This window comes from Artemia sp. Qi Xiang Cuo, chromosome 6, assembly GCF_049724085.1.
Source record: "Artemia sp. Qi Xiang Cuo chromosome 6, ASM4972408v1, whole genome shotgun sequence".
In the NCBI taxonomy this organism is placed as follows: domain Eukaryota; kingdom Metazoa; phylum Arthropoda; class Branchiopoda; order Anostraca; family Artemiidae; genus Artemia; species Artemia sp. Qi Xiang Cuo.
In genome coordinates this window covers 7819650-7835121 of record NC_142799.1, presented here as the reverse complement: position 1 = coordinate 7835121, position 15472 = coordinate 7819650, and positions in this window count along the sequence as shown.

Here is a 15472-nt window from a genome sequence, read left to right as displayed (position 1 = left end):
GGGGCGCCGGACTTGCCAGCATTATTTATTGGTTATTGGGAAGTATACAACCATTTTCAGGAAGGATTTTTTCTGGAGGGGGGGGCTAGAGGAGGGGGTTACTCTGGAGAATATTTCCGTGGAGGATGTTTCTTTGGGGTAAGAGACATTTCTATGAAGGGGGCGCCGGATTTCCAAGCATTATTTAAAAAACGATCAGAAATTAAATAAAAAAAAACAAGTTTTTTAAACTGAAATGTAAGAAGAAATATTAGAACTTAAAACGAACAGAAATTAGAACGTATGTGAGGGGGTTGTCCCCCAATTCAATGCCGCACTCTTTACGCGACAATTTTTTTTTAGTGCTTTAAAAAGAGATATATATTCTAATTAACCGGCCTTTGTGTTTTTAGTGTTTTTTAATCATATTTTTTTTTAACTTTTAAATTAAAGTGTGTCGTATTGAATATGGGGAGAACCCCTTCATATAAGTAATAGAATATACGTAATAAAAAAACAATCGATACGGCTCAATAGTGATCGAAACTTTTAAAAACAAAATTTTGATGTCAATAAATGTATCAAAAAAATTTGTTTATAATGCTGATCCTAAATATATAAATTTGATTAAGTTTAGCATTACTCATCAAAGGCTACGAGCCTGAGAAAATTTACTCGATTTTTTAAAGAGGGGGAAACATCCCCTACAAGTGAAAGAATTTTAATGAAAATCACACCGTCAGATTCAGCGTATCAGAAAACCCTATTACATAGGTTTCAAGCTCATATCTGCAAAAATCTGCAACTTTGTATTTTTTGCCAGAAGAAAAATATACGAATATAGAAGTTAGTTACGTAAGTTAATTTGTAAAGACATCCATTTAGCAAAAGAAAAGTAAAATTTTTATGCAAATAAAAGCTGCATTAACAAAAAAACGATCAGAAATTAAAGAAAAAAACAAGTTTTTTAAACTGAAAGTAAGGAGCGACATTAAAACTTAAAACGAACAGAAATTATTCCGTATATGAAAGGGGCTGTCCCCTCCTCAACGCCTCTCTCTTTACGCTAAAGTTTGACTCTGTCTCACAAGTTTATTTTTTAAAACAATAAAAACTTTAGCGTAAAGAGCGAGAAATTGAGGAGGGGACAGCCCCTTTCATATACGGAATAATTTCTGTTCGTTTTAAGTTTTAATGTCGTTCCTTACTTTCAGTTAAAAAACTTGTTTTTTTTATTTAATTTGATCATAAAGGCAAGTCCGATTTCTAACAATGATTTCTACTAAGCTTCAAACTTTTGGTTTTCTTTTTTAAGGTTTTTAAATTACTGTAATCTCTTGTTAAAATAAATACAAATATTTTTGCAATTACCAGCTGCCTGGCCCCGGTACTCGACACGCGACAGGCATCTATTATATGGATTCTCGTTGTCGCTTGTCTTCTAACCGCAGATAATTTGCTGTCTTTTCATACAAAGGTCTTTTCAAAGATATTTGATTATTAAATCAAGCCCGGTGTCTAACAACAATATCTACTAAGCTTCGAAATTTTTGTTTTCTTCATTAAGGTTTCTGAATTGGTGTAATCCCTTGTTAAAATGTATACAAATATTTTTGCAATTATAAATTTTTGCTTTTTACGCAAATTAATGTCTTTTCATACTGTTGTCTGTTCAAAGGCATTTGATTATTAAAGCTAGTCCGATTTCTAATAACGATATGTACTATCGTTTACTATCAATTGATTATAAAGGCAAGTCCGATTTCTAACAATGATTTCTACTAAGCTTCAAACTTTTGCTTTTGTTTATTAAGGTTTTTAAACTGTTGTAATCTCTTGCTAAAATATATATAAATATCTTTGCATTGTTTTTGAATTGTTGTAATCCCTTGTCAAAATAGAGAATCATTATCTGTAATAATTGCAAATTTTCGTTTTTTGGGCCTTCCAACTGACATTATATAACTGATTACGTTCAAACAGATGTTCTTTTTTCTGCTGCGTCTTTTCAAAAATATTTGATTATTGAAGAAAGTCCAATTTCTAACAACGAGTTCTACTAAGATTCAAATTTTTGGTTTTCTTTTTTAAGGTTTTTTAATTGTTTGTAATCCCTTGTTGAAATATATTAAAACATTTTTGCAATTAGCAGTGTTTGCTCTTTACGCAATGTAATATATTTTCATACTGCTGTCTTTTCAAAAATATTGTCTTTTGTAATCCCTTGTCAAAATGTATGTAAATATTTTTGCAATTACCAGTTTTTTGCTCTTTACGCAATTTAATGTGCTCATTAAATTTCATTGACTCATTGGATTAGTAATTAGAAGTTCTAGAGCACTTTTTAAGAGTCAAAGTGATCGGAGGGCAGCTACCCCCCCCCTCATATTTTCCCAAAATGCATCTGATAGAAATTTGAGCTAGCCAATTGTCCGAAAAATGGTTCAAAGATGACATAACAAGACCTTTGGGGTTGACACAACTCCCCAGAGTCTGGGGGCAAGGGTTGATAGTTGTTCTTCGAGACCTATTAAAGTTCTTATGGAAGGAGTGGTCCTTTGAATTTTAAAGGTGGCTCATTTGATTGGAAATGTATAGTTCTAATTCCCTTTTAACAATCAAAAGTGATGAAGGGCAACTAACCCCCCTAAAATCATCTTTTCCTCAAACGCATCCGATGGCAATTGTGAGATAGCCATGTCATTTGGTTCACAATAGTCCAAAGAATAGCCTATATAACAATGTCTTCAGGATGAACACAATCCGCCAGAGCCTAGGGGCAAGCGTTGTAGGTTATGCCCCAGGGCATATAAGGTTTTTATGGAACGAGTGGCCGCCTAACTTCAGATCAGATGGGGCTTATTTGATTGGAAGTCTGAAGTTCTAGTGCTCTTTTAAGAGTCAAATTGTGAATGGAGGGCAACCATTCCCCACCCCAAACCTATCATTTCCCAAAACACACCCGATCAAAATTTTAAGAGCTCTATTTTGTTCAGCACTATCGAAAGATCCATCAATTATGTCTTTGGGAGTGACATCCTCCCCAGACTCCTCAGGGCACTTCATTCATTGTTTACATGTAGTATATATTATTGAGAAAGGTATGTATTTTGAACTTTACTTTCCAAAAAGACGAAGGGAATTCAGATAAGCCTTTCAGAGAATGTTGAGTAGAGTGTTGAACTAAATCAAAACACGTTATATGTATACAAAGGATTGTCGAAAAGGGCGTGATTCATGAATGACTGCGTATATTAATTTGGAACCTTCAGGAAATGATAAGGAAGGCGATCAAAAAGGCAATATTTGCACGCTACTACTACTACTACAAACTACCGCCACTACTGCTGCTACCACTACTACTACCACACTACTCCATTTACAATATTGAGGGGAAATTTGAACTATATCAAAGGACATCAAAAGGACATATCAGCAATGTCATTACAATGGCTAATTTTATGAAGTTGAAACTTCCAGGACTTGATGAGAGGGATGTTCACCTGACCAAAAGGCAATACGTTAATACTACTGGTGCTACTAGTACTACCTTAAGATCAATTGGAATCATAGATACCATTCCTATAAATCAGCTTCAAAATACAGTTCTTCCTCACTCGACAGTCCTTTTTTCAAAATCATTTTTTAATTTTCGGTTACAATAGGCTCGGTTTCGTTCTTTACTTGGTTGCCCTTAAGGGGGCAATCATGATTTGAAAAAAATATAAACTGAAAAAAAATCGGCTCAAACCGTGCTCAATTTTAGCAAAAGAATCTTAATTCAGTAATTCCAAATAGAACGGCAAAATCTTTGTCATTTTACATAGTCACATCCATTGTTAATTTCCTTATTAGCAATTCTACTTTTAATTTATCTTTTTGCAATTGAACTATACCTACAACTTGCAGTTGAATTTTACAATTGTACTTTTTTTTTATTTTTGTTTTTTTTCAATAAAAAGAGACTCTGTTGGCGGGCATACAACTTTAAGTTTAGATACCATGGCGCTTCAAAGATTAAAACATTAAATTGCTACTTGACAACAATGTGCTATAAAGTAAGTGGTAAAGTTTCTGGCCGGCGCTGGCAGGCTCTGACTAACATGTCAATCCTGTCAAGAAAGATAATAATCTTTGTGCATGACCGTAGTACAGCGTGGCTTAGGGTCATAGAAGTGGAAGTTTAAAGGTAACAAAGGTATATATATAGGCAATGCTCATGGCCAAACTATAGTCACACCCGTTGATAAAGAAATTTGGCAGGGCAGCCTCAGATCCATTCGATTACCAGAAAGTATACCTGGTCTCGGAAACTAGGATCCAATCAGTCCCCTCTATTAGCCGACGAATATCTATTTTTTCGCGATGAGATAGGAAAAAAAATCGATGATCACATCACTTCTTAATAAATCTGCGTTAGCGGGAAGACATTAATATGAAGTTTTAGAAAGTGCGGCTAAACTTTAACTTTAACCACAAGATATCATAATGAATATATTTATAATATATTTAATTAAATAAATTTACAATATACAAATATGTATATAAGTTTGAATAAATGACATGGCATCACCTCTTATCGTTAGAAATGCAAGTGGTTTCGTGTAGAAAGTACTTTCTTACAGTGGTTTCACATTAACAAAGTAGGCTTATTACATTGGGATGCTTAAATTCCATAAGGATCTATACTTGATTATGATTCGTGGATTATTTTTAGCTGACCCATCATAAACTATTTTGGATTCGTACGCTAAGTACAATCTAACCATAGAAAGTACAATCTTAAAATGGTTTCACATTGACAAAATAAGCCTATCCCATTGGGAGACTTATATATATATATATATATATATATATATATATATATATATATATATATATATATATATATATATATATATATATATATATATATATATATATATATATATATATATATATATATATATATATATATATAGTATGTAAAGAGTATATATAATATATAAATAGTAAATAGTCATGGACTATTTTAAAATTTTAGGCTTAGTAGTTTACTTTACGAAGAGGCAATGTGGAACAGCTTTAGCTGCTTGGGAGTATGGGCTATAAGCAACTAAAAAAATTGTAGATCCTGAAACACCGGTAGTTTCCAGTTCCTAATTATAATTGGTACGAAAGGAATATATTTTAATTAATAAGCAAAGGTGTTTTGGCAATTTTTCAAACTATATTAGCACTTGTTTATCATTTCAAACGTATCCAAAGCCCATAACTGTCCAGTTTTGGACAGCTTGACTATAATTTAAACAACAGAATTAGGCCTTGGCGCTAAATATATATATTTCGCTGTAAATTAAATTTAACTTTTAATTAACGGAATTAGGGGAACATATGAAATAGGCCTCCGCTCCTTCCTCTTCTGGCATTTCTTTTGGAAAGTTCGATATTTTGTTTGTTTTTCGCTACGTACTTTGATAGAAGTATTGATAAAAACAGTTTAAAGAAAAAAAAAATTCCAAAGCGAACCTCTTTCGTAATGTTTTATGACTCATATTTGTATGTTTTTCTAAATGTTTAATGTTTCTTAAGTCTCATATGAAAGATTCAGGAAAATTAAGTTATTTTCTACAATATTTGAATACCTGACAAAAATCCAAGACCCATTGACAATAATCATGTCTCTCTTAAATGCACTTTTTGACCTTGATTATGTTAAGTTCTTGCCTTACCTTTTGTTTTAATTTGAGATTAACGAAGTTGTAGTTTATTTACCATGACAGTTTGGACCTTGACTCTTTAAATTTACATTTGATCAATGTAAGACTTTTTGATTCTAGCAATTTTTTTTGCAAAATATAAATATTTTCCTCTTATTCCACCTCAATTGAAGTTCTACGGTGAAATTGGCCAAATACAACCAAATAATAATAGAAAAAAAAAGCAAAATCAAATTCCCTGGTTAAGAGTACTTTAGCAAAATAAGCTCTAAATCAAGCTAGTGTAGCAGATGGGTCCCCTAGCCCGAATTAACTCAAAACTCAGTGACTAATCCAATCCACAGTTTAATATAAATTGAAAAATAGCAAAAATAAACAAAAATAATTCATCTTTAAATTAGAAAAATAAATTAGCAATTCTTCTCTAAAAAATAAAAAAATCTCTGCTACCTGAAAAAGTTCAAATTTTTCAGAGCCATGGCTAATTAGAGTGGTTCTAGGCGTTTACCCCCTCCGGCAATTACCCCCCAGAAAATAAACCCCCGGAAAATACCCCCCCCCCCCGGAAAATACCCCCGTGGAAAAACCCTCTCGCAGAAGATACCCCCCCCCCCCGTGGAAAATAAGGCTTTCCAAATTTGAGAATTTTGTTCGAGTTAAACTTTTTTAATTTCCGTAGAGGGAAGGAATTTTGGTACTTGTGTATTATGCGCCACTCACTCAAGTTTACGCTGTGTAAAATTCGAGAAACACCGGTTTTCACCGGCCGTGTTTTTTGTTAGTTTCTTCGTTACTTTAGAAATAAATTTGGGCTATAGATTTGCACATTAGGGGGGGGGGGTAAAGCATAGCGAGTCTGCTTGCAAATTGTGTACCTAAAAAATTACATTTTAATGGACAAACTGCTTACTCTTCATGAGGCTTCAGATAAATGTTGAAAGAGGTGGGATTAATGTTGAAAGAGGGGGGAGTAGGAATCAATTAAATTGTTTCTCTATTCAGCTAAAATGTTACATTCCCATATCAACCAGCATGTTGCTCCTTACTTTTAGTTGAAAAAACTTCTTTTTTAATGAAGCTTAGAGACAAACATGCTTTAAAAGGCAGTGGAAAAAATATATCAGTTAAAGGAAAAGTATATAAAAAAGAAAAAAGTAATTAATTACAAAGAAAAAATAAAAAACAATAGCATACTTGCAAAAACTAAGATATAAACTCCCAGCAATCCGTTCTGCTGACAAATGCCGAAGTTTTGGACGGATATTTTTTAACAATATCGACAGTTTGAACTGTCGATCAAACACCAAAATGTTTAATGCCTTTAGACTCAAATGTTTATAAAAATGGGGTAAAACACGTTTTTTCCATGTTTTTCCTTTTTCTGCTCTTTCTCCGTTGGTTTCCTTGTAATTATTTTATAGTCCCAAATTTCCAGGGTGGGACGTGCCCCCCTTGCCCCCCCAATTATCACGTATATGAGTGGGTTCGCCCCCTAGTCAATGCCTCGCTCTTTACGCTAAAATTCAAATTTTGTTTGAATCACAAATCCCTGAATCACAAAGGCGGTTTAATTAGACTAGATAGCGCTTTTGAAACTACTAAAAAAAACTTTAGAGTAAAGAGCGAAGTATTGACTAGGGGCGAACCCCCTCATATACGCAATAATTTCTGTTCATTTTAAGTTTTAGAGTTGCTCCTTACTTTCAGTTGAAAAAAAACTAGTTTTTTTATTTAATTTCTGATAGTTTTTTAAATAATGCTGGGAAATCGGGCGCCTCTTCATATAAATGTCCCTTCCCCCAAGGAAACATCCTCCATGGAAAGATCCTCCCACGTAACCACCGCCACCGACCCCCCTCCCACCAGAAAAAAATACCTCCTGAAAATGTCTGTATACTTCTCAATAATCAATACTATATGTAAACAATGGGCAAAGTTCATAGCTTGCAGCCCTTCCCCCGGAAACTTTGGGGGATTAAGTCATCCTCAAAGACATATTTATTAGATTTTCGAGTATGCTGAACAAAATGGTTATCTAAAAATTTTGATTGGGTGACTTAGGGAAAAAAATTAGCGTGGAAGGGGGCCAAGTTGCCCTCCAATTTTTTCGTCACTTAGAAAGGGCACTAGAACTTATAATTTCCGTTTGAATGAACCCTCTTACGCTATTCTAGGATTACTGGATCGATACGATCACCCCTGGGAAAAAACGAAAAAAAAAACAACAACAAACAAACAAACACGCATCAGTGATCTTTCTTCAGACAAAAAATACAAAAGTCTTCAGTTTCGCAGATAGGAATTCGAGATAACTATACTAGGGTTTTGTGTTACACCGAATCTTATAGTTTGATTTTCATCAAGATGCTATCACTTTTAAGGGATGTTTCCCCTTTTTTTAAAAATAGCCAAATTTTTTCAGACTTGTAACTTAATTTTGTGGTTTGATTTTCATTAAGATTCTATCACTTTTAGGGGGGTGTTTCCCCTTTTTTATATAAGGTACATATTTTCATGCATATAACTTTTGATGGATCAAACTAAATTTGAAGAACCTTGTATATTTGAAATCAGCATAAAGATCCAATTCTTTTTATGTATCTATTGGTATCAAAATTCCTGTTTTTTAGAGTTTCGGTTACTATTGAGCCAGGTCGCTCCTTACTTAAAGTTCGTTACCACGATTTATTTTATTTATGCCTTTCATTTATGTTATTATACTGTGTTCATGGCCGTATATTTGGCTTTAAAATACACTTATTTGTCTATCTATCTAATATGCAGAATAACTGCACCAAACACATTTTGCATGCCAATCCGCTATACCCCTCCCCCCTAATGTGCAAATCTATAGCCCAAATCTATTTCTAAAGTAACAAAGAAATTAACGAAAAAACCGAAGTGTTCTTGAATTTTACACAGCCTAAACTTGATTGAGTGGCGCATACTACACAAGTACCAAAATTCTTTTCCCCTACGGAAATAAAAAATAAAACTCAAATAAAATTCTCAAATTTGGAAAGCCTTATTTTCCACGGGGGGCATTTCCCGGGGGGGAGGTATTTTCCGTGGGGGGGTATTTTCCACGGGGGGGGATATCTTCTGGTTTTTTTTTCCGCGGGGGGTTATTTTCCGGGGGGTATTTTCCGCGGGGAGTATTTTCCGGGAGGGGTTATTTTCCGGGGAGGGGGATTGTCCACTGGGGATTATTTTCTGGGAGGGTATTTTCCTGGGGGGGTAAACGCCGGCCACCAGTTAGAGTAAAGCAAAGGCAGACAGTCTCCGTGAAAGGCAAAGCTGGCATAAGGTTTTCAAAATTGTGTACCAATGATTCATTTCACTTATTGATAGATATTCTATCATCCCTCCTGGGGCAGAACTAAGGCAGATGGGCATAGAGTAAAAGGTAATTCAAATAGTCTATCAGTTCTGTTAGCCATTTGAAGGCAATTGGACACCCCAAATAAAAAAAATTTCCAAAATTTGTGACTGACCATGTCCACAGGACTGGCAGCCAATTGGGCAACTGAGATTATTCATATTATATGTTCTTTGCCTACTGGGAAAATCCACTGGAATTGCAATGGGGACTGGAAAAAGCCTATTTACCTTAGTTCTGCCCTACGATGGATGGTAGACAACAAGTGAAATGAACTATTTCTATATAATTATGGAAAAGTTATGCTAGCTTTGCCTCTCAAAAAGACTATCTGCCTTGGCTTCACTTTAATTAGTCATGGATCTCTAGTTTTTCATCACTTCCACCAAGTTGATTTTAATTCAAAATTCAACGGGTTCAGTCTCGGCCTTCAGCTTTGACCTGGTTTTGAAAAAAAACTTCCACCAAGTTGATTTTAAGTTAGCATTCTAGGACGTATTTATCATGACATCCTTTCCACCTTTTACCTTGTGGATTAAGAAGTTAATTTCTTGTGTGTGTGTGTGTGGGGGGGGGGTCATGAAAAAAGGACTATTTTGTCACGTCTTTAAGTATAAGTTTTATTTACTCCTTGGTAATCTTGTCTTTAGTTTTTGCCTCTTAAATCTACACAACTTTTCACACAAATTGTACAACTATTCCAGGATCTGTTGAAGCGGTTAACTATTCAACACTAACATAGTAAGTCAATACCAAAAGACTTTCCTTCCTTTAATAAATTACACTTAGAATTATCTTTCTTCTAATATATTCTGTACAAGTCTTATAAGTTTTCCAGGACCTGTCAAGGTCGTTAGCTACTAAATGCAAACGTAATAAGACAATACTAAAAGACCACGCCTGCTTCTCCCCCAGGAAAACCAGTAACGATATCATTATTTTTAGTAAATAAGTATTATATCCTTGATGATTTGGTCTTCTCTGTTGCAACAGATCAAGTTAAATAAGGGCGATACAAGTCTTTTTCTTTTTTTTTAGTGACTTTAAAAACACTTCTAATACCTTTACAGTTTGTTTATCATGAGAGCAAAGCAAGAGAAAAAACAATACTATTCGGAATGGTTTTACGTATATGATGGCCTTGATCATTTCTTCTTCAGCATAATCTATGCAAACAATTTATCAAGGAACACCTTTATATCTCGGGTATTGTAGCTATCAATAAGAAATAGGAACTCTTAAATTATAGAAGAAGACCCACAAAAACAATGCCAATTTCTAGAGAAGAGGTGGAGCCATAAGTTTTCATCTTTTGAACGAAACGTAAGTAGAGTCATCCATTTAGAAAGTCAGGCCGTTGCTTTCCTTAAACGGCGATTACCTAGAAAACAGGGATTGGCTTTTACCATTCGTCCAAACAAAATCCATTGGGATTCATTTTCATGATATTGCTAGAGAATCGAGCTGTAATAGCCTAACCTCAGGAGAATATTTTAAGAAAGCATTTAGAACTTTCGGATATATTTCATTGTTAGACCGAAATGATGTCCTATTTCAGGAACAGACTCTGTGTTACATGATCGAATAAACTTTTCTACAAATTTCAATTTAGATGAAGTCGTCGCGGATCTTCAGGAAGAAGCAGTTGTGCTACAGTTATGCTAAATTAAAATTGACACGCTAAGATGTTTGTTGAAAAGAAAGCGTAGTTTTAATTGGATGCTAAAAAAGCATTTAGAACTTTCGGATATATTTCATTGTTAGACATAAGTGATGTCTTATTTCAGGAACAGACTCTGTGTTACATGATCGAATAAACTTTTCTACAAATTTCAATTTAGATGAAGTCGTCGCGGATCATCAGGAAGAAGCAGTTGTGCTACAGTAATTCTAAATTAAAATTGACACGCTAAGGTGTTTGTTGAAGAGAAAGCGTATTTTTAATTGGAATAATGTGTTGTTTAGGAATTTAGATGGGTCTACTACCTGAGCTAATAGGCTTCCGACGAATACAGTTTGTATTTGAAACTGACGACGATCTTTATGAAAAAAGAGAATCTTAACGAAGGTCTAGCATTCTCCAGATCCCTAGTCTAGGGATTCTACCAATAATATTGAATAACAGATCCTAGAATTATAAAGAAAACAAAATGCTTATGGCAAGGAAAATAGTAAAAAAAAGGATATATATACAATGCAAAATAGGTGTTTTGAAAATTCAATGTGCCTAACTATATTGGGGAAAAATTGGGTATATTCGACTCCAATGAAACCACTTATACCAAATTTTGAAAGGCAAAATCCATTTTCTTTATCATCTATAAAGTAATTAATTTCAGTGTCTAGAAAAATCTACATAGTTGGGATTGAAATTAGAAAACATGGTAATTTAGGAAATTCCTCTTAGGCAGTTCTTATGCTGAACTGCGAAACTTTTCGTGATTTTTCCTAGCATCCGTAAGAAGATAAGGCCTTCAAGACACCACCGATATGAGGAACTGGCAACCCCCTGGAGTGATTTACGAGTACAACATTAGAATAAAGGAGCTTGGGACTCCCCGGAGTGTGAACCAGTTTAACCTTGGGTTTGAAAAGCTTACAGCCTCCTGAAGTCGTGTATTGGCAAAAATTTGGAAAAATTCGATTCAATGCAACCAGTTATACAGAATTTAAAAAATGAAATCTATTTTTCTTATCATCTACATAATAATAACTTTTAGTTCTTTGAAAAACTGAAGTAATTGAGATTGAAATGAGAAAACATAGTAATTTGGGAAATTACATAGTATCTTATACTGAATTAAAACCTTTTTGTGATTTCTCCTGGAATCCGTAAAAAGGTAGGATCTCAGGACACCCCCATACGAGGCACTGGCAACCACCTGGAGTGATTTTCCAGTATGATCTTAGATTTAAGGAACTTGCCACTCTCTAAAGTGTGGGCCAATTCAACCTTACGCAGGAGGTGGTCAGTGCTCCCTGGAGCAGTGTATAGGTACAAAAGTGGAAATAGAGCCATTTTTGAGTTTGGGCCGAATTTGACTAGAGCGCCAATAATTGGTCGAATTGACATGTTTATTTAAAAAAAGAGTAAAAAGAAAAAATAGAATGAGGGCGAAAGAAAATCTTAAGAGTGGGTAACCCTCCCCCCTATATCAGTCCCTGCATTGGAAAGACTTTACACGATGAGCTCCAAACTCGCTTTAATTGATGAATATTGGGGTGTATGTGCGTGGTCACCACTTTTAAAGGCAAAAATGGCGCAAAAAGGTTGCTATGCCAGTTACTCGAAGGGGAGAACCCCTTGTCGGCCCTAATGTTAGTGAGATTCCCACTCTTACCCCAATAGTTCTGCAAAAATCGGGTTTGGTACTCCCTTCTTTACAGTATAACCTGTCCCAAGGTATGACAACGCGATCGAGTGGTCAAATGACCACTTTCTAAAGCCAGATGTACCCGCTTTGGGTTACGGCTAGAAAATCTCTACTCTCTCCTTGGAGGTAACAACCCTCCCTGTCAATATAATAATGATGGTACCTTGTAGCTCTATTCCTACCCTGCCTGGGTTACGGAAAATAGTACACAGTTTGTAGAAAATACCTTACTTGTATTCTTCCAAAAAGGGTCACAAAAAACCACAAAAATATATATATCCCCGACTGGGGTCAGACCGCAGACTAAAAGATAATAATAATTTGTACAGGACTGTTTGTATGGGTGGACCGTCAATTGGCCCAGCCAATCAGCTACCTCCTCATTCAAACCCAATTTTACCTCTTAGATTTATCTTTCAATGACTCCCAACCAGGAAGTAAAAATAAACTTGCTTCGCAGCTTACCTATTGCAAAACCACTATCGCTTAGTAACGGGAATTTAACCTGTCTTTTGAAATTATACTATAAGCAAATGTAATTAAAGACACGAAATTTGGTCATTTATCTGAAAGGAAAAGAAACAGGGGTGGAACCCCAACACCTCCCCCCGCAAGATAAATGACCGCCCACGCGCTACCGTGGTCCACCCTTACAAACATAAACACTTAACTTCAACTTTACAAAATCCGTTTGCCTTCTCTCTTCTACCGCTTGGCTCTGGAATCTGGATCGGTCGTCCTCAACACGTCTCTACTGTAGGACCACCATGGTCTAAAACGTATAGCATCCGCACTAAATTTTGAAAGTTGAAATTTTCAAGATTCGTAGGTATTGATTGTGCTCAGCACAACTCCAAACAACAAATTTTATCGCTTTCACGAATTTACATTTGAGAGGAGCAGAGAATCAGTTTCTGGCACATGTGATGATGCCAGCCATCGTGAAAAATTGGCTGTACTAGCCTCTTAATTTCCATCTGTGGAAACAACCCCACATCTCAATCAAAAAGTAGTTTGCCCCTTGGCAAAATTTCAAATAATCTAAGGCCGAAAATACAAAGGCCTGTGAAAACGATAAGGGTACTGGAAATGAAGTAGAATTTTGAGCGAACCATGAATCGCCTTTTTTCTGGGTTCCCTCCCCTGGGATAATTAACTGAAGAAAATACGTTGATGCTAATTGAAGATGAAACTTAGATACATCTCCCACTGAATACAATTTGCCGGAATTAATTGTCGGTTCCCATGAAGAATAACAACTATGATTAGGGTTACTGGACAAGAGTTTGGGTGAAGTATGAAGTGACTGAGAGAGAGTATCCCCCAAGGACTCCAGATCAGAAAGGCAAAATCTCGGTAAAGGGATCACAACTTGTCCACCAGTTTTGCATTGAGGAAAAGGGCTATCTTTCGCGACTTCCCGCAGGGGATCTTCCCCAAGGGCTTCCTCCCCCTCATAAAGGATTGACATATCTTTTGAATTGATAATACTAATTTCAGATTCATTTCCAAACTTTTCCAATCCGAATCGACATTCAATATCTCCCAACTTTCCCCCAATCCGTTTTAGGTCATTCATCTCTCTTTTGTAACCATCTCCTTTTATTCCCCATGGGTCTTTGAACTCTTTTTCCCCCTTAATATTTGTGTTTTCAATGCCAAGACCATCCAACATTTTTTTATTTTTCTCCCTGTTATTTAATTAAGCTACGCATGGCCCAGTTAATTTTTATTTTTCGCCACTACAGGCTGAATCCCAGAATTTTGTCTCTTCTTTTCCTTCCTCTTGTCGTCTCTACTTTCTTCAATTCTGTTATTCGCGCAAAATAATAAATCATCGTTAAATCTGATTTGGACTCCAGTGTCCACTATCTTTGACTGTATTACTTCATTGTATCAGTAGAAAGGCCTTATTGACTCCCACGAGAACACCCTGCTGCCACCTACAACTTTTTTAACACCAAATATGGGCATAGAGTCCCTAGGGAGAACACGTGGCTAATGGGGTCAATGACCTCTTTTTTCCAAGGTCGATGTTGTTGTTGTTGTAAGTGCACGCTCTCAGCGAATGTTATGAGTTTCCAGGAATTTGGAACACCTGTGCTGTCGACCTCAATTCCCCTATCGTGAATCAATAATTCCCCTTAGAAACAACAAATTAATTCCCCTTTCTTGACAGATCAATCAACCAATGACATCATCTGTCAGACCTTAAAAATTTTCGCCTAGAAACGATTCTCCAGGAATAGATCCAAGTCATTAATGTCTTTGCATCGGAAACAACTCTACTGGTCGAACTCCAAAAGATATTAATAACCAAACGCCATGGAAACAATTCTCAAAGAAACATCTTAGCGATGAATTGTTTTAGCGTGGGAATCAGGTTTCTAAGTAATTTGAAATGTGTCAGCGCAGAGATGCCAAAAACAAAAGGAACACGCTGAAATTACGTTTAGGGATTATTTGGGCGAAACCGTTTTAGACAGGTTATGGAATTATTTCGGCGAAACAGTTAGAGACATTTTAAAAGATGATTTAAAAGATGATTTTAGAAGAGGATTCGAGGGTGAAACTCTATGGTCATTATAATACACAAGTTCCATTTGAACAGTGTTGTGAGGTCCCCTACCACAACCCCAAAGGGTTCCGATCCCCCTGCAATTTTTGACTTTTCTGAGCTGGATTTCTGAGCCGTTCATAGGTATGTGCTGTCAGAAAATTATGATATGGGATGTGTAGTTTGCAAGTTGGACCTTTCAGAGCTATGATTCTTAGTCTCTCATAGGCGTGTGTTGTCTGAAACTTCCAGTTTGGGATGAATAGTTTGCTATTTCAGGCTTTTCTGAGCTATGGTTTCCTAGTATTTCGTAGGTGAATGTTGTCTGAAACTTACGATTTGGGATATGTAAATTACTATTTTGGGCTTTTCTAAGCTAGATTTCTTAGTCTTTCGTTGGTGTGTGTTGTCTGAAACCTATGATTTAGGATGGGTGGATTGCTATTTTTGACTTTTCTGAGCTGGATTTCTTAGCCGTTCATAG